The 18,940-nt window shown below is 38.7% G+C and overlaps 1 non-coding gene across 1 annotated transcript; it reads right to left on the bottom strand.

The window, feature by feature from the left end:
* Nucleotides 1–2,214: 2,214 nt before the first annotated feature.
* On the bottom strand, nucleotides 2,215–2,286 carry TRNAG-GCC (transfer RNA glycine (anticodon GCC)). The gene has a single exon. It is a non-coding gene; the product is annotated as a tRNA-Gly (tRNA).
* Between the last annotated feature and the right edge of the window lie 16,654 nt (nucleotides 2,287–18,940).

Genomic DNA, 18,940 nt, shown 5'->3' with positions numbered 1-18,940 from the left:
TGTGATTGGATGTAACTGTTAATATTTTCTCTCGAATAAATCTTTCTCTTAATAGATCTCTTCTTGTTTCTCAATTTTCGGAGAATGCGGCGTTGTATTATTGTAAGTTCTCTGTTCCAAACATTTCCTGAAAGTAGACGACAAGTTTGAAATCTTAATGCAGGCACGGCGTATCTCGTTGAATCAGTCTTTTTCGTCACATCGGGGCTATGGGAGTCGAACCCAATTCAATTCTTCCGCGACCCCTCCACGAATAACGAGAAAGCAAAACTTTCGCCCGCTCAGCACGTACTTCACCACACCTCTTGGCTTACGGGCAATCTACCTTTCAGTTACTTTGTACGAGACGGCAGCGGCTGGGCGAGCAAAAAGTAGGCTGAAGTCACACTTTTGGCTTGCTACAGGCTGGGCTCGGGGACTGCAGTCAGCCGCTTCCCCTGTAGTCGTCAGCTCGTTCTTGACAGATCCGATCGGGTGTTCATAATCTGGAGTAAAAGAATTCGAACCTTTGCATGCCGGTACCAAAAACCGATGCCTTACCACTTGGCTATACTCCATACGGCCTGTTTTGGACGGCAGAACGGGGAGAGGGGGAAGGGAGAAGCAGGGCTCGAAGAAGAAGCCGAGCCGCGCAAAAGGGCGCGAGGATATAGCAAGTAAGCAGCAAGGTTCTCCCTTTAGGACCGACTACAACAAGCTCGCGGCTCTAATAGAAACAAAGGGTAAGCTCTCTGCTCTATTTACTTGCAATGCTACGCGGCTCCGCGTCCACCGAAAGTAGGTAACCTTCGTCACCGTCAGCGTTTGGTACTCTCTCGATAGCTTCAATAGTTCACTGAAGCCTTTGGTGTAATGAACCGCAAGCCCTTCAGAAAGAAAGACATAATAAGAAAGGGTTGGTTAAGAACTATTGACTGTAAACCATAGCAGTTACAGTCACTCAATGGGGATGTTCGCCTTTGGAATGAAGATGGATGAACAGGCACTTGAGCCTGGAACTGATGAAATTCGGGAAAAAGATAGAACCGGTCACTATACTGGGGGGGCGAGACATGACCGCGACTTAAGATTCAAGTACCGTTGAAAAGACTAAAGGAACGGGGGAATGACTACCTGTAATAAAGCACAGGCTAATACGAGCCGACCAGAAGAAGCAAGGCTTAGATTACCAGATCCTGGACACAATCTTCCTAGAAATGGAGAGCCCAAGACTTATTTACAAGCCCCTTTTTTTTTACTTTTTTTTTCATCAATGCTGGCCCAGTCGAGGCTCGTCCATGCCCAATCCCAATGGAAACCCCTTCGATTTGCCCCTCCCTAGCTCTAGAATCCACCCTCCCCAGTCCCTGAAAGCCCTCCCGGTGGCCTAGCCCTCTTTCTCAACTCGAGTCTTAAGTTCAGCGGCTTTCATCGTTGACGAACACCTGCGCTAATAAGACAAAGAAATGGGGAGTCTATGCCTTGAATGAATCAGTAACAACGGATTAGTGGAATGACAAGAGACGGATAGGGGGGCCTATCAATCATTGGTGGACCTTCCCTTGAACCAGTCGCGGAGCTCTCAACTGAGTTGTTTAGGTTCTTGAATTCCATCTCTAGTTGGGGGTTTCGGTTCGAAGGTTCTAAAATGTGGTGCGGGTTCATCTCTCTCGACCTGTTCAGGTTCAAGGGGGGGGGTGATCGAGGGGACCCAGGCTTTAGATCTCTTCTCTATGGCGGGAGATTTCTTTCGTATCCAGAGTGTGTTGGGGAGGCAGGGAAGACGGATTGGGTCGAGAGGCGATGCTTATGCCTCTTCTTTATCGATAGGATTCCCATCATTTGCAGTCTCCGGCGAAGGAGACAAGGGCGAGGCACCGAACATGTTCTATCCTCAACCTCCATCCGTCATTAGTCATCTAAATTCGCCTTTCCTATTCACCAGTACACTGCGCGCTACAACTAGCAGCCCCTTTACTAGTAAGGGAAAACGCTAGCGCGCTAGCTAGCTACTTACACTTAGAAGTTATAGCCCCTACTTCTTCATTTATGGGGTATTTGAAGAAGCCTGCTGAAAAACAGAAGCGCGCAACGGCTGATGAAAAGCCGGCAGCTTGTTAGGAGTAGGTTTTGGCTTGCCCCCCTTTCTATGTTATTAGTAAGATAGGTTTGGAACCCTATACAATACAAGGGGCTTATGCACTCCACTCGTTACCACTAAACGACGAAGCCGGGAGCGGAAGAAGGGACTTGAACCCTCAACCTCAGCCTTGGCAAGGCTATGCTCTACCATTAAGCTATTTCCGCCAGCTACGGTAGTGGCGAAGCACTACTGAGCAATTCACGTATCACTTGATACGGACGACGCCTGTTTTTCCGCCGGACCAAAGTCTTGACCTCCGATCGAGCTACGAACACGAGCGAGTAGGTAGGCGGCTAGGGGGGGGCTGCCTTTTCAATAAATCTCCGACCGCTCAGTGCCGCTATTGGTGCGAGTTGTAAGGAGTCTTGGTCTCGGGGGCGCCATTTCATTCTCGTAACGGGAATGAGTGCACCGCAAGACCGGACAAGTTGCTCCCTCGCCTCGCAGCGGCGGCATTTGTCTTTTAAGTGAAGTCATTTCCTCATACAGCTCCTCTTATTCTACGAGAATCCAAACCGCAGCTCCACGAGTCTACTCGGAACCGGCCGATTCCTGAGCCATTCGTTCTCCCCTCCATGCGGCGCCTGTGGAACGAGGGACCATCCCCCGAACAACAAAAGACTTTTTCGCTTATTTCGGCAATATGATGATGTATTCCCCCCAGAAAGCATACAGCAATTCTTTGCTGTTGCTGTGAAAACAGGAAGAATTCAAAACGTATGTCGGAATTGGATCCGGATCCTTTTTGGACCGAGCAAAGGGAGCGACTCATTGGCGAATCTATAATACAACCAAAAAACGGTTGGGAATAAAAAATGGAAACGCTGGAAAGTCAATTCAATGAATTGATAGCATCCTTAGCAATTCATGCGAAGATTGGTCGTTGGGGATCTCTAGAAAGCCCGTTTTATGAGATTTCTGAGGATCAGCACGGATGCTTTATTTATCACCAGGTAAAGATGAATACTATATGGTAGCGGCGGGAAATCCTTTGGCCTTGAATCAGGGTCTTCAGGAAGAACAGGTTGTTCCAGTTCGATATCGTCAAGAATTAAAAGTGGAGTCAGATAGAATCTTAGGCATACGGTTACCGACCCGAGCTGAACCATTTAGGTTCATTACAGCTGGGCACTACTGGGCGCTGCTTCCTCAATTCACAATCCGACTTCACTATGAAAGACGAATAATTTCTTATAGAACATCCTGTATACGATATTTGAAGTAAATTCGTTTTCATTGCTTTCATTGCAACTGAAATTATGATCACCTCAACTCCTCGACGCTTTCTTTCTTCGACGTGAGGCGCTCTCCCTTTACTGAAAGCAAGTAATGAATAAAAACAGGAGTAGGTTGTAATAAGAACGGGATTGATTGCACGCACCGGATCACCTCTACTTTCAAGTTCTGCTTCGGGGAGACTTTTGTTCAAATGCCATAATAAATCGAACAAAGCCATAGCTATAATCAGGGATCGGAATGTAAGTACTTGTAACAATAGTCACCTCCTTCCACAGGTCGAGATAGGGCTCTCTGAGATAGGCTACCATCAAAAGAGCGCAGAACTCAGCTAAAACATTAACGAGAACATAGACTATAACACAAAACTCACTTAGCGAGAGAACATCTGCTTTCTTTCTTGGAATCATGAGTTTGCAATCGAGAGGGAGCTTGCAAAGCTGCTCAATCATAGAGAGGCAAGAAGGGGGAATGGAATAAAGTAGGCTATAGTGACGCTAGGGCCTAGTCGGCTTCAACCATCAAAGCAATTTCGACTCTATTCTATTAGCCATAGGCGTAGGAATGGCGTGCTGAGAGAAGACCCTACTTACTAATTCTTTATGCATGGATGCAGGAAGAGCTAACTGCTTTCTTTGGGATCAGCGCTTAGGGTACAATCTATTTCTTAGAATTCGAACAACCGAGTTTCTTAATAAAGAGAAATTGGGGACATAGTCAACCTCCTACTATAAGAGCGATTCCCTGGGACCGGAAAGGGAAAGATTCAATCTTGAAAGACTGAGCCCCCGGCTAGCAAGATCGGGAGGTTTAGTGTCCTCTTAAGAAGGAATACCCCACTTCTGGGGTCAGCTTCGATCACGAGGAGAGAAGAGCGGACCATTGAAAGTCTCAATTCCTATCCGCCTAAGGCAATTTCAAATCCAACGATTTATTTACCTACGAATCTGCTATTACGCAACTCAACCCTTCTCTGCTGTTGGATGCGCAAAACAACCTATTCCCCTTTCCGACGACTCGGTGGCCTTTGACACGTTACACCTGGTTGCACGTAATCTTGACTTTCGCCTTTCACTCGTGCAGTTGGACTGACTAGTGACTTTGAACCTTGAGACCGAGCCCTTACTCTCACCTTTCGGTTCATTGCAAGGAAAGGCTAAAAAAAAAGGCAGCTTGAAATGCCAGCCAGCCTCCACTCTTTGCCGATGCTCATTTTATAGAGTGACGCCGGACAATTAGATCTTGCCTCATCGCCTGAAGAAGCCTGCGGTACGGGATCAAGAAACTAACCCGACGGATTCATACTCTTTTTATCTTTTCCGATCCTTGGTGGTGAACCCTCCTCTGGGTCCGCCCGTACCAGCTAACTCGCTTTCCTCCTAAAGAATTGAAGGGTCAAAAGGGCCTACCTGTGCATTTTGCTGACTCTCTATTGACTGCCCCCTAACCCCTAAAAAGAAGAAAATTGTCCAGTCCTGGCGAGGAATAGGCCTCTATCCAGATGAGAGATTGAAGAAGAAAGCGATGTGTGCCCCGCCTTTCCTCGAAAGGTGGTCGCAACGGGCTTTCATGAATCTCATTTGCAAAGTAGAGCCCATTAAAGTGAATAAAGTGAAAGTAAAGGTGCGGAGCCTAAAGAAGTGGGTAGGGGTCAAATTTCCTCTAAACGAGAGTCAGCCGAAGATGAGAGCATTCGTTCATCCTTCAGTTCAAAGCGCCAACAGGATTGGCTACGACAAACGTAAACCATTTCTGACTTCCAAACAAAGTTTGAACGTTCTCTAATAAAATCCCAAGTCTACCCGAAGACTTTTTGGTGGAGTTTTAAATTGTCGGCCTGAAGGACGAGAGTTGGGGAGGAGTACTGCTGCTTAGGCCTACCACCTTCATGCAAGCATTTGAGCTTGCGCAATTAAAGGAGGAGAATAGCCAATGACCGAGCTTGAGATGGAAATAAAGAGAATATTTGAAAGAAATAGATTCTTCCTTTTATCTCCGCAGAAGGCCGGATTGATGCAACTTATCAATCCATAGGGAGCAACTACGGTAGCCCCTATGCGATGGCTTTAATACGCCCTCCCTCTTATAAGTTATAAGGATAAATGCCCATACTATTGAACTGTAGCCCCCTTTACGAGATGAACTCAACAGAGAAGAGGGGAGGAAACTAAATAAATAGCGTAGATAAGGAAGTGGCTATTCTTTTTCATTACTCCGCTGCGCTCGAATAAGCTCTTTGCGCAAGAAAGGGATATGAGATAGATACCATCAATCGGTAAAAAAAAATAGAGTCACTTACTGGTACCCCTGTCACTCTTGTGAAGATGCTTAAATCAAGGCCTTTCTAAAAAAGAAAGAGGTCTGATGTGTCACTAGCCGAGTTAGAGGGCTAACCTTCAATAGACTCTTTCTGCAAGGAAATTACAGAATTTCTTTCTAATTCTAATAAGGAAAATGCATCGAATGCTCTTGTTACAGAATAGGCAGCTGTGAGGGGGGTTAGGATTGGACAAGAAGGGCTTTGCGCCTTAGACGGTCTTGTCTTTATCTTTGTGCGAATCCAGTGCCGGTGTCGAAGGTTTAGCCCAGCCCGGTGAATCAAGCAATTGAATCAGGAAGCGCTGCTAGAAGAGAATACTACATTGCCGCTGCAAGTGCTTGAGAATGAGTTCACGCTCTTCTTGTTACAGTAAGTGCTGCAATTGAATCAGCTCTTGATGCAATAGGAGTTCTTGGTGTAACCGCAGCTGAGTAAATATCAGCCGTGGTTGAATCACTAAGCTGTGGTAGTGCTGGAGTACTCCTATCCGCTGCTGGTGGTAAAAGAAAGAAGACAGAACAGCTATTTCATCAGCTCTGGGACTTGAAGGCAGAGAAGAAGACGGAAAAACAGAAGGGGATATTGGTTTTATAAACTCAAAGGAGGACGGGCATGACAGAGTTTGGCAAGATCCGTCGTTCTAGTAAAACAAATGTAATCATGAAAAAGTGTGTAGTTCAACATGCCTTATAAAACATTAAAGTGTTTTAAGTGTGCAAAAATGTGTCTTTACCAGGTAGTGAAAGTGATGGAAAAACGAATAAGGTCTCGTATGTTGATAGAACCAATATGATGAAATCACCATTGTTATATAACGTACTATCCCCCTCTTTCTATGGTAGCACCAGTATGTTTAGTAGTCTTATGACTAGCATTAAAAGCTCTCCACATATGATGCCAATAAAGAAGGAAGTCCAAAGCCCCTTAGTGGGAAGACCGGGTTTGCTAGATGATAGGTTGAACAAACTGGGTATAACATATCGCTTTTTTCCTCTCCATCGAGATTCATTCATTCTAGAAGAATTGAGGTTACCAAAATCATTGTCGTCTTTGACGTAATTGTTTCAATCTCTAGGTCAATCATCTTATAGATGCCCCTTATCAAGGGACTCCTTGTTACCATATAGCAACTCTGGTCTAGGTTTGGAACAGAATAATTTGGAAACAGAGACAGTTGTTGACACATCTTGTGCAGATGAATCATAGCCTTTCTTGACTGATTGAAAACCGCCTTTCTTTCTCTTTCCAGATGAATTCTCAACAGTCGATTCCTCACCTCACAGAATCAACATTTTGAATGCGTTAGGTACTGTCTTATACATCGATTTCTCTTGTATAAGGGGTATCAGCTGCTAGCTTCTAGAACACTACACTTCTTTCTTTTCTTATGCACCGGAAAGAAGGTTCTGTTCTGAGTTGAAGGCAAGAGCTCTTTCTACTGATCAGCTGGGAAAGTCTATAGTAGTACTCCCGATATAGCTTGTTTACTTGCTTCTTGCATATATGAGTTCTAGCTAGAGGCGGTTAATGAGGAAGGGTTAATGACATCAGTTTGGCCGGGATTGGGCATCCATAAATTAGCCCTGTGAGAGGGTCCCCTGTAGATGGATTGGAATGTTCGTAGTTAATCAAATTGAAATCAAGTATTATATACTTATGATGAATATATTCAATAGTTCAATATATGTATTTTATCCCAATTTATTACTGACAACATGCATTTAATTCAAATTAATTTATATATACGCTAAATTATATTATTTGATTGGATCCATTCTATAATATTTATGGAAATATAATCAGTTTAATCACGACAAATGTCATGCAATTACTTCATAAATTTCTAAAAGGATTTATAAATTTATAAATCACGACAAATATATATGACAATTGAGTCGAATTTATAAAAATTATTTTAAAAAATAAATAAATCATATTATTGAATTAGTATATGGAGAAAGGCTGAAATCATTCACGAATAAAAGTGCTCAATAATTAAAATAAAGTTATATTAATCCATATACTAGGAAACAATTCATGTATGACCTATATCAATACAAAAGTTGAGAACAATGATAATTTTGGTACAAAATTTAAAAAACAGAGGGATCCTAAATCGCCCACAAATATGTTTTTTTTATCGTAGGTAACCCGCAGCCGCTACCCTTCGGGTGCGCACTGGGTAAACCCTACGGGCTCACGCAATAGCCTGTAAACCACGTGAACCAAGGCAAACCGCATTTAAGCGACAAGCTCTGGCCCAGGAGGCATAATCATAAATTCTCCTCCCGTGGGATTCGAACTCGTGACCAACAAAATAGTTTTTTCTCTCTTTAACCAATTGAGTCAACCCTTGCGGGCGCCCACAAAGATGTTTTTCCTTTTAATATAAAAAGATATTATGTATTCTCCATCCACACTTTATAATTTTACATTTTACAATTAATTTTTATTTTCGTAAAGATATATAAAAATGTATTTGTATATCATGTATAATTGCAACTTTAAGTTTTCGGTTTCATCCCACTTCTTCCACATCCAACTTGCATAATTAAGAACGTAAAAATTTCATTACAAAATAAAAAATATTTTATTTTTCATCTCATATCCAAAATGACAGTCGACATATATTTTGATAACTACTGGATAATCGTCCGTGCCTCGCACGGGCTAGTATGCTAGTTTAAATTTAAATGTGAACCCGGCTTAATAGAGCAGTTTTAGTAAAAATAACGATTAGCTGAAGTTGAACTGTGTCAGTAATAGCCCGTGCCTTGCACTTTGCTGGCATGTACTATAATCAAATTGCACGGAGATGGCTAAATCAATAATTGTGTCAATTTGATGGCTAAATACAAATTTACTGTGCGTTTTGGGTGCTCTACGTCCCTTCTGTTAGTTGCAGAGTTAGATTGTAACGGTGGCAGGGGTAATTAAGATAATATGGCACTATAACCGCTAATTTGTGTATGGTTTGTGTATATAATGTCCATCTCTTTAGAGTTGGGCAAATACAACCTAAAATTTAAAATACAAAACATGTATTCGATGTGTTCTTGTGGAAAATGAGCGGTAGAGATGTGTGCTTGGACTCAATTGAATGCGGGAAGAAGGTTCATGGGTTATGTTGATGGGTGTAATGGATGCGGGTACTTCAAGTGGATTGATGCCCCTTTTTGCAATCGAAGCCAAATTGTAATTAATGGTTTATCAAGGAGAGTTCGTAACAATGAAGAAGAAGAAGGAAGCTTTGATGCAGAGAGGGTTAAACTTGTTGATGATGCAACAAATCATATAGTTCTTCTACAAAGAAAAGCAGTCAATACTTTGATTATAGTCGCTTATGAAGAAAGAAGCAAAGAAATGGAAATATTTTTGATGGTTTCTACTACTCTGTATTGCTTTGTTGTGGTTGAACAAGAATGGTCATGTGGACCTAGAATTAAATTTGCAATGTATGCATTCAGTTTTATGATCATGTATTGTATTTTATGAAGTTATGTTTGCAAAATGTAATGAAAATTAGGGAGTTCAATGAATAAAAGTATCAAATATTTGCCAACATCATTCATTGCAATCATCAAATAGCATTGTCATTACATTTTAAGCATCAAGTAAAGTACCAAAATACCAGGGCAATAATTGCCAACATCTAGTTAACATAACAATACTAATTATAATTCAGCACAACTTGTTATGGTTACAACCATTTGAATAGTACCAAAATAAACATGGTTACAACCATTTGAACAAGTTTAATGAGACTGCAAAAGTAGTTGGCCAAAAGTAGTACCGAAATTATTAGTAGTTATAATTCAAGGCTTCCAGTGTTTTTTTCTTGGCACTTTGTTTTGCCAACTTTATAGGATCTATTCTTTGGTCTTTGTAGGAGGTTCAACTTGTATTTTTTTTCTCTTTGAAGCCTTCAAACCTTTCAAGGTAGTAAAGCCCCTGCCCTCTGTCCCTACTATTGGACCTTTTTCCTGACTTTGTGTGACGCCCTCCAAACCCGGGGTCTAGATTTGGGGGTCACTCGCCAATAAACCAAAATAAAATAATCATAGCAGAATAATATAATAAATACGACCCCTTCTACCTACACTGGATCGATCACAGGTTATAGTATGGAACAGACACTAATACAAATCAAATGTTATTACAAACCATAGTCTAATTAGTTTTACAACTTATTCAAATTTTATTACAAACCTCTAGACTAATTAAGCGTCCCAAACTGCCTACCTGGAAACTCACTAACTATTTACAAGCACATAACCTCTGGTCAGGCCTGGAACTTAAACTTGCCTTGGCCTAGCTGAAAGAATCAAGATAAGAAACAAGTATGAGCGAAAGAAATGCTCAGCAAGTAGTAAATAGCTTATGATTTGGAATAACAACAGTACATCTGATGAACAAAACCAACTACAATAACTGAACAGTATCAAAACTGATATAAATTTGATAATAAACAATATTTGCAATATATTATGTTTTGGGATTGGAATCCTCGAACGACGGTGTGTTGCCGCCGGTGATCAGCCGCGGAGCAACACCGGTATGCCGAAGCATATCCAACTAAACAAAGGTACCCAAGGCACATATTGGCCTAGCAAGGTGTTATATCATGTATAACACATAGCTCACGCTGGACCGCCGCCACGGCCTCTTACGCAACCATCCATCCCATAAAAAAAAACAATTTTCCGTCAAAGGAGTCGAATCAAATGACATCCTTAACCACATAACTCCCCATATCTCATGGTCCGGAGTTTTATCAACAACCAATGGCGAAATAACCAGAACAATTAGTTATTCGCTAATCTCAATTCAAAACTTCACTGTATAGAGTAATTCATAGCGAAACATAAAACGTTTAACTATTCTGAACTTAGAATAGTATGGATATTGAAAGAATAAAGTCCAGAGTCAATATCAATTGAATGATAAATACAAATATAGGTACTTGGATAATATGATTAGAAATGAACGTCACTTGAACGATAAGTGAAGTTAGGGGTACTTGCCTGGTATGCTCAATAACCTCTTACTTTAACTCTCCTTCTAACTGCTGGCTACTATCTTCGTCTAACACTTGACTGCACTCCTTACTACTCGATTCTATAAACAAAAGGACTATCTTAAGTGACAGAACTAAACTCAATCGACGTAACTCTACGTCTTGACATCTACCCGACCGTTTATAACTAAGCATGACATATTAAACTGTAAACATATAGCATACTTATCACATAACACATAATCATGACATTTGTATAATACATAATCACATAATTCATGCAATACATAAGTCAGATCATTAAAAGATACGTCTCAGTGCGTTCAGAATGAAAATCAGGTCAATATTAGCATTTATCGATCAAATACCGACTCAAACTGATACACAAATCAAATGACATTGCAATATAAAAGAAATTAGGTCTCAAAAGTATTTTTATTGGAAGCGCAATATTTTTCCGAGTCTGTACACGTTCGTTTCGTATTAAACGGACAAACGGTTGATTTATTATGAATTTTTGAACATTTTTCGGAATAAAACGGGTCTCCAAATCATTTAATAATTAAATAATAGGGCTTGAACACTCGAAAATAATTTTATAAAAATTATGGAGTTTGGAAAATAATTTAAAATAATATTTTAAAGCTCGAATTTATTTTTCGGAATTTTTAAATCAATTTTAAATAATTAAATCTAATTAAATAATTAATTAAAATTAATTAATAACTAATTAAATTAATTAATCAATTAATATTTAAATTAATTGACTAATTAAATAATTAATTATCAACTAAAATTAATTAACTAAATAATTTGGATTTATTTTTGAATTAAAATAAATTTTCAGAATTGAAATAATGATTTTCAAAATAAATAAAATGAATTTTTCAGAAATTAAAATAGGATTTTTGAATTATTTTTAAATCAGAAATTCAGAAACAGTTTTCAAAATAGGATGTTTGCAACTGGGTTTATAGGATTAAAATCGGGTCGAAATCCGGGTCAAAAACCTACCCAAACGGGTCACCAAGAAACTGAAGAAACCCGCCGGAAAATTGCAGAATCCAGCGAGGTTCTGTTTCCCGGCGAAGTTCCGGCGAAGCGAAACACTCCCCTTCAGGCTTTTGTTCTGCCGTTTTCACTACCCCAATCCGTTCGCGACTCTACCAGCAACATCACCATGCCAACTGCAGCCACAGCTGATCTACCGTTCGTCTTCTCCGGCGAATTCTCAATCAAAACCGGCGACCTCGAACGACCTCCGGCCACTATCCCGTTTTCATTCGTTTCAACACTAAAATCACTGATTTTACTACCAAAATAAAGCTTGAGCAATATACAATCTATATACATGATCAAAACAAGCCAAATATTGCTTAATCAAAAACCCCCAAATTCGGAAATAAACCCTAAAATTACGAATTTCCAAATCACTAGTCGGTTGAATGATTTGAGGGCATAAACAGAAAGAACATGAAAATCTGAACATTATGGTTACTCATACTTCAAATTCTGAAGTCTGCATCACCCTCAAATTTGGGTTTGATTCTCGGAACTTTTCAAGAACACCAAGAACACATATTCAAAGAATTTTCAGAAAATCAAACCTAAATTTCTATATGATACCAAACCCTATTTTTGAAGTATAATATACCAAATTTACCAGAAAAACATACTCTACAACATGGAAGCATCAAATCACATCAACAACATCAAGAACAAATTTTCATAATTTAATTATCAAATAATTCGAATATAAATAATTAAATAAGAAAATTACTGTGATTTCTGGGCAGAAACTGATGATTGATTCAGAAAGAAGATTTCGAGAGCTTCGTTTTGATACTGCTGCACGCCCGAATCGGAGTTCGATAACGCCTTCGTTCGTGTGTTTGATTCTCGGAAACGTATCGGTTTCTCGGATTTTTCTCTGTATTTACGGTATTTTAACTGGTTGCAAATGAATAAATGGAATAAACGAAATAATAAATAGGCTATTTATATTTATGAAATATTGGATCGTTGTGGGATCGTTTTGGATCGTTAAATTAGTTGCTTAGCCGCTAAGTAACTGTAAAAACGATACAATTCAATACCAGAATTGGATAATTATCAAAACTGGGCTTTTTATAAAACACCATATACGAAAATAACGTAAAAATATCCCGTCTTTTAAGAATACAGGTTTTGTTAATCACCGAAATGATTATCGTATTGAAAATATTGTGCCGGGCCGTACACGGGTCAAACCGTAAGCCGGATCGAAAAAGTCAAAACACGGAAAATGTCCGGAATTACCAGATTAGGTTAGAAAGGAGTTTTCGGAAGAGTTTCGGGTTGTAAAAACGCAAAAACGGTTGAAGTTGAAAGATTCTCTGCTTTATAAAATAATTTTTATAATTATTCTGAAAATAATTAATAATTCATAAATCATTATAAAATCATATAACACTCCAAAAATTACCAGAAAAATACCACAATTATCTATATTTTACTCTGGACATATAAAAATTCAAATATTCAAATAATGTCACATATAAATATTCAGATATCAATTCTACTTTTCAGATAATTCACCAAAGTTCACATAAAATCACATAAACAATTCCGAATAATAATAATAATAATATTTGAAAATATATTGGATATTACAATCTACCCCCCTTAACAGGATTCTGTCCTCAGAATCAGCCTAGGAAAATAAATAAGGATACTTGGATCGCATTTCGCTTTCCAATTCCCAAGTCGACTCTTCAACCTTGGGATTCCTCCACAAGACTCGCACTAAAGATACAGACTTATTCCTAAGTACTCTTTCTTTCTTATCTAAAATCTGTACTGGTTGCTCTACAAAAGATAAATCTGGCTGGATCTCGATTGGCTCGTATTCTATCTCATGGTTCGAATCAGGCAAATAACGCTTCAACATTGACACATGGAACACATTGTGAATATGCTGCATGTGAGGTGGTAACGCTAATTCGTACGCAACTTTTCCCACACGCCTCAAAATCTCAAAAGGGCCAACATAACGTGGACTTAGCTTTCCTTTCTTTCCAAATCTTGATAAACCCTTCCAAGGAGAAACCTTCAATAACACTGCTTCTCCAATTTCAAATTCCATATCTTTTCTGGTAGGATCAGCATATTTACGTTGACGATCTTGAGCTGCTATTAATCTTTTCCGAATGAGTTCTATTTTCTCCTTCGTCTGCTGGATCAATTCTGGACCTAAAATCTTTCTCTCACCAACTTCTTCCCAACATATTGGAGATCTGCATCTTCTCCCGTACAAGGCTTCGTAAGGCGGCATTCCAATGCTGGCATGATAACTGTTGTTGTAGGAAAATTCAACTAATGACAAATGCTCATCCCAACTTCCTTCAAAATCTAGCGCACATACCCTTAACATATCTTCAATAGTCTGAATCGTCCTTTCACTTTGACCATCCGTCTGCGGATGATACACGGTACTCATATTCAGCTTTGTTCCGAGACAATCTTGAAAACTTCTCCAAAATCTTGAATTAAATCGAGGATCTCTATCTGAAATTATGGATACTGGAACTCCATGTCGTGTCACAATTTCCTTAAGATATAATCGAACCAATTTATCCATTGAGAATCTTTCGTTGATAGGAAGAAAATGCGCTGACTTCGTTAATCTGTCGATAATAATCCAAATAGCATCATGATTTGCCCTGGTTCTTGGTAATCCAACTACGAAATCCATCGCGATATGTTCCCACTTCCATTCTGGAATGTCCAACGGTTGTATCAGTCCACTGGGCCTTTGATATTCCGCTTTAACTCGCTGGCAAGTATAACATTTACTTACCCATTCTGTAATTTCCTTCTTCATGCTTGACCACCAATAGTTTTCTCTTAAATCTCGGTACATCTTCGTACTTCCGGGATGAATAGAATATTTGGAGTTGTGAGCGTCTCGAAGAATTTCATCTTTCAGCTCGGCTACGTTGGGTATCCATATTCTGGAAGAAAATCTTAATATCCCTTTATCATCCTTTTGACTCCCTATCTTTTCTCCTGTCAAACTGTCTCGTTCATGGCTCATTACTTCCTCCTGACATCTTCTTATCTTCTTCAATAATTCTGGTTGAAAAGATATTGCACACAATACCTCTGTAAACAAACTGGGGATACTAACCTCTATTTCTAGCTTCTCAAATTCCTTGATCAACTCCTCTGATGAAGTTATCATATTTAACCTTTCTTTTCTGCTAAGAGCGTCGGCCACCACATTTGCTTTACCTGGATGATAGTTAATAGTATAGTCGTAATCCTTGATTAGTTCTAACCATCTTCGTTGTCTCATGTTTAATTCCTTCTGGGTAAAAATATATTTCAAACTCTTGTGGTCCGTGTAGATCTCGCACTTTTCCCCATAAAGATAATGCCTCCAAATCTTCAATGCAAACACTATAGCTGCCAATTCAAGATCATGAGTTGGATACTTTTCTTCATGTGGTTTCAACTGTCTTGAAGCATAGGCTATCACCTTGTCATGCTGCATCAAAACACATCCCAATCCTTTATACGACGCGTCACTATAAATCACAAAATTTCCTTGATCATCTGGCAAAACTAATACTGGAGAAGATACTAATCTATTCTTTAATTCCTGGAAACTCTCCTCGCACTTCTCGTCCCATTCAAACTTCTGATTCTTTCTGGTGAGCTTTGTCAACGGCGTAGCTAACTTCGCAAAATCTTGCACAAATCTTCTATAGTAACCTGCCAATCCCATGAAACTTCTTACTTCCGTTGGTGTTTTTGGCCTCTCCCAGTTGATTATGGCTTCAATCTTTGTTGGATCCACTTCCCTTGAACTCAGGTGGCTTCACTGCTTGAAACTGCTTAAAAGTCACTGCAGGTGGTGCTGCTCGTTGCTGCTGTTGCTGTTGCTGCTGTTGTTGCTGCTGCGTAAGATGTAACATCTGCTACTGCATCAGTCCCAACATCTGGATAATCGCTGGATCTGTACGGCTCTCAGTACTACCCTCTCCTGAATTATTCCTTCTCTTTGGTGCCATTACTCTGGTAAGAAACAAGCAACATATATAATAATCTGTCAAGCATTGTGTCAAATATGTAGCAATGCCTTAGCATATCAAAATTCGCAAATAGTATCTCTTCCCTGAATATCATAAACTTGCTACCTTATTAACACAAGCGACATGATTATCACATAATCCTGCTTATTATCTCAAGAATAATAACACAAAGAAAATTTACTCCGAATTATCCAACTTTTTTAAATCCTTGCTCGAAATCTTAACTAAACCAACAAAATAGCAGGGCAATGACACAAGGCCTAAAGCTAAACGCAAAACAGGAAACCTAAACAACTTAACTACAACCTAACCTAATAACCTAAATTTAATCCTATAAAAACTAAACTACACGCGCCTATCTTATGTGATCTTCCTATGACTCATCTATGACAATCCTACGCCTGTTTCAGTGACCATAACCTGTAGCTCTGATACCAACCTGTGACGCCCTCCAAACCCGGGGTCTAGATTTGGGGGTCACTCGCCAATAAACCAAAATAAAATAATCACAGCGGAATAATATAATAAATACGACCCCTTTTACCCACACTGGATCGATCACAGGTTATAGTATGGAACATGCACTAATACAAATCAAATGTTATTACAAACCATAGTCTAATTAGTTTTACAACTTAGTCAAATTTTATTACAAACCTCTAGACTAATTAAGCGTCCCAAACTGTCTACCTGGAAACTCACTAACTATTTGCAAGCACATAACCTCTGGTCATGCCTGGAACTTAAGCTTGCCCTGGCCTAGCTGAAAGAATCAAGATAAGAAACAAGTATGAGCGAAAGAAATGCTCAGCAAGTAGTAAATAGCTTATGATTTGGAATAACAACAGTATATCTGATGAACAAAACCAACTACAATAACTGAACAGTATCAAAACTGATATAAATTTGATAATAAACAATATTTGCAATATATTATGTTTTGGGATTGGAATCCTCGAACAACGGTGTGTTGCCGCCGGTGATCAGCCGCGGAGCAACACCGGTATGCCGAAGCATATCCAACTAAACAAAGGTACCCAAGGCACATATTGGCCTAGCAAGGTGTTATATCCTGTATAACACATAGCTCACACTGGACCGCCGCCACAGCCTCTTATGCAACCATCCATCCCATAAAAAAAACAATTTTCCGTCAAAGGAGTCGAATCAAATAACATCCTTAACCACATAACTCTCCATTTCTCATGGTCCGGAGTTTTATCAACAACCAATGGTGAAATAACCAGAACAATTAGTTATTCGCTAATCTCAATTCAATACTTCACTGTATAGAGTAATTCATAGCGAAACATAAAACATTTAACTATTCTGAACTTAAAATAGTATGGATATTGAAAGAATAAAGTCTAGAGTCAATATCAATTGAATGATAAATACAAATATAGGTACTTGCATGATATGATTAGAAATGAACGTCACTTGAACGATAAGTGAAGTTAGGGGTACTTGCCTGGTATGCTCAATAACCTCTTACTTTAACTCTGCTTCTAACTGCTGGCTACTATCTTCGTCTAACACTTGACTGCACTCCTTGCTACTCGATTCTATAAACAAAAGGACTATCTTAAGTGACAGAACTAAACTCAATCGACGTAACTCTACGTCTTGACATCTACCCGACCGTTTATAACTAAGCATGGCGTATTAAACTGTAAACAGATAGCATACTTATCACATAACACATAATCATGACATTTGTATAATACGTAATCACATAATTCATGCAATACATATGTCAGATCATTAAAAGATATGTCTCAGTGCGTTCAGAATGAAAATCAGGTCAATATTAGCATTTATCGATCAAATACCGACTCAAACTAATACACAAATCAAATGACATTGCAATATAAAAGAAATTAGGTCTCAAAAGTATTTTTATTGGAAGCGCAATATTTTTCTAAGTCTGTACACGTTCGTTTCGTATTAAACGGACAAACGGTTGATTTATTATGAATTTTTGAACATTTTTCGGAATAAAACGGGTCTCCAAATCATTTAATAATTAAATAATAGGGCTTGAACACTCGAAAATAATTTTATAAAAATTATCGAGTTTGGAAAATAATTTAAAATAATATTTTAAAGCTCGAATTTATTTTTCGGAATTTTTAAATCAATTTTAAATAATTAAATCTAATTAAATAATCAATTAAAATTAATTAATAACTAATTAAATTAATTAATCAATTAATATTTAAATTAATTGACTAATTAAATAATTAATTATCAGCTAAAATTAATTAACTAAATAATTTGGATTTATTTTTGAATTAAAATAAATTTTCAGAATTGAAATAATGATTTTCAAAATAAGTAAAATGAATTTTCAGAAATTAAAATAGGATTTTTGAATTATTTTTAAATCAGAAATTCAGAAACAGTTTTCAGTTGTTTGCAACTGGATTTATAGGATTAAAATCGGGTCGAAATCCGGGTCAAAAACCGACCCAAACGGGTCACCAAGAAACTGAAGAAACCCGCCGGAAAATTGCAGAATCCGGCGAGGTTCTGTTTTCCGGCGAAGTTCCGGCGAAGCGAAACACTCCCCTTCAGGCTTTTGTTCTGCCGTTTTCACTACCGCAATCCGTTCGCGACTCTACCAGCAACATCACCATGCCAACTGCAGCCACAACTGATCTACCGTTCGTCTTCTCCGGCGAATTCTCAATCAAAACCGGCGACCTCGAACGACCTCCGTCCACTATCCCGTTTTCTTTCGTTTCAACACTAAAATCACTGATTTTACTACCAAAATAAAGCTTGAGCAATATACAATCTATATATATTATCAAAACAAGCCAAATATTGCTTAATCAAAAACCCCAAAATTCGGATATAAACCCTAAAATTACGAATTTCCAAATCACTAGTCGGTTGAATGATTTGAGGGCATAAACAGAAAGAACATGAAAATCTGAACATTTTGGTTACTCATACTTCAAATTCTGAAGTCTGCATCACCCTCAAATTTGGGTTTGATTCTCGGAACTTTTCAAGAACACCAAGAACACATATTCAAAGAATTTTCAGAAAATCAAACCTAAATTTCTATATGATACCGAACCCTATTTTTGAAGTATAATATACCAAATTGACCAGAAAAACATACTCTACAATATTGGAAGCATCAAATCACATCAACAACA

Source organism: Apium graveolens, chromosome 5 (genome assembly GCF_009905375.1).
Source record: "Apium graveolens cultivar Ventura chromosome 5, ASM990537v1, whole genome shotgun sequence".
NCBI classification, from domain to species: domain Eukaryota; kingdom Viridiplantae; phylum Streptophyta; class Magnoliopsida; order Apiales; family Apiaceae; genus Apium; species Apium graveolens.
This window is presented reverse-complemented; position numbering and strand designations above follow the sequence as displayed.